The sequence below is a fragment of the Solanum lycopersicum genome, chromosome 4 (genome assembly GCF_036512215.1).
Source record: "Solanum lycopersicum chromosome 4, SLM_r2.1".
In the NCBI taxonomy this organism is placed as follows: Eukaryota; Viridiplantae; Streptophyta; class Magnoliopsida; order Solanales; family Solanaceae; genus Solanum; species Solanum lycopersicum.
The window spans coordinates 27630488-27633084 of NC_090803.1; positions in this window are offsets into that span (position 1 = coordinate 27630488).

Here is a 2597-nt window from a genome sequence, read left to right on the forward strand (position 1 = left end):
GAGAAAATTTTTTCTGGCCACTCATACTCTCTAAAGCATTAATATTTTCTCTAAGAGATTTCATCTTTCACTCTATTCAGACTTTAGATTTGAGTCTGTTTAGAGTCATCTTTGTTCAAGTGTAGACTTGTGATCGAAACATCCTGTTTGCTGCACCGCAACTGGAGATAGTTGCCTTCAATGTTTCTCTGTTTTGTGTCTTTATTTTGAGAAGGTCATGCATAATGAATTGTTTAAGTTCTGATTACTTATTATATAAATGATGTTTAAAAATTTGGATTTGCTCGAGACTCATACAAATCTGAAATTATATTCTTTTCACTTTAGTAGTCAGATGCTTAGGAATGGTTTGCTCAGTGTTTCACGTGCTTGCATATTTTTCATTTCAAATAGTCTCTTTGTTGTGTGATTTTTTATTAGTTCCATGTTTAGTTTATTAAATATTTGATTAAAGTTTTCTCGTAAAAATCTCTTTATGCTCTCATTATTTGCATGAACATTTTTGGAGGAAAAATGGAGTCTCATTTAAGGACACTCGCAAAATTAGAGTTTCCTGGACTCGACACCATCATACCTGATAAAGTCGACATCCTAAACTATCCAACTAGCAAGCAAAATTCATTTGGGGTAATTTTTACTTATTAACATTTAGCAATTATTTGTTTTAATTTCTTATGTGGTAAGGATATGTGTTAATTTCTTGTTTCATATGAACTAACTTAATATAGACGTTTGTGTTTCGGTACCTTTAGTTAGAAACAAATCTTTATTAGTCTCTTTAGCATTTATAAAGTTTATTTGGCAAACCCTTTTTTTAAAAAATTTCTTTTTGCACTACTTTAAACACACTAATTTATTAAGTTTTGTTCAAACTTGATAGTGTATTCCAAAAAACAAAGAACAAACCCTCCCTTGAGAGAGGGGATTAGTGCCAATGAAGTTACATTCATGTATAACGATATTTTGAAGCTGATAAATCTTATTATTGAGGATTTTCTTTTGCGAGACGAACATGCTCGAGAACAACTTCGCAAGACTGGTCAAGGCCAGTTGTAATTGATTTTACATTGTAGATTTCGCCAATCGAAATTCCGACCAACCTCAAAACAATATATCAAATCAATTATAATTGGCCTTGACCAGTCCAACAACGTTGTTCTAGAGCTAGTTAGACACACAAATGTAAATCCTCTATAGCCAGATTCGTCAGTTCTAAAACATCGTTGTGCAACAATGTAAACTCGTTCTCATCAATCCCCTCTCTCAAGTGATGGTTCGTTTTCTTAATCTTTGTTTTCTTTCTTCTGAAGTTTCTTTTATTTGAACACTAGTTTCTCTTAAACTTTTTAATTTGTGTCTTGTACTTTGTTGATAGTAATTGTTATAGGAAATGTAAGAACTAGTTGTGATTAAAGTAACAATTCATTAGGTTTTACGCTTAATTAGATTCACCCCGTACAATATAGAAATGGTATTGAATTTATGTTTATGTAAGACATAAGTGTAACATACTGTATGTGGTTGCACAATTGAAGGAGTAATACATAACTTTACATTAGCCTTGTGAATCCAATCTTTTTGGTTGAATAATAGTATGCCTTGTAGGTTTTGTTAAAGTTAAAGTCGGGTGTATTTGATGTGCCAGATTTTTTTTTCCTTGATAAAATTATATTCCAGTGTTTTGTGTTAACTTGAATAAAATTGTGGAAAATACGGAAATATTTTTTATTAAAGATAACTTCATTCACTAATAGGCAGAAGTCATTCTCCATTATAATTATTCTAGTTGTTAGTCCATATTATCTGTTCCAATCAGTGCATGCGTGGACATTTTTTTAACTTTAAATACTAAAAGTTATCACCAAAAATGCTATTTCATACAGTGATTTATAGTTAAAAAAATTCTTTTATGATTTTTTTGGGTTAATCCCTAAGTCTAGGGTGCAATTTTTGCGACTCGGTCGATAAACATGAAGCAAAATTTGCGGGTTACCTTCATGATTCGAGATTTTTATCAGTTTTTTATTTTAGAATATAAAATAGCATCCTCAATATACGGACTGAATAATGGACAATATTGTTCAAAATTCAAATACATTTTGATGATAGAATTATAATTGATGATTTACCAATATGTACACTTATATTGAACATATTATAAAATATATATAAATGTATAATTAAATTTATATATTATATAAAATAATTTATTCCTCATTTCAAATAGTTTTAATTGTAAATTAAGAATAAAAAGAGAAGAAGAATGATGATGCAAAATTTTAAACTATATTTATTTGTGGGATCCATATTTAAGTGGAATATAAAATAATTTACTTTGTCATAAAAAATTATTTAAATGATTAATGTAGTTGAATGATTTTTAAAGATAAAAAAGTTAAGTTGGGAAATTTATTTATACCAAACAAAATTTAATGACTAAATAATTTCTCATACTTCAATGATCCTATAAGATATTGACTCTTTTTTTCACTTTCTCTAAATGATAATGAAATTATGTTGCACTTGAATAAAGTGTTGAAAATGTCAAAAAAGTTAATCTTAAATTATGATTGATCTCCTTAGAACCATATTTACAT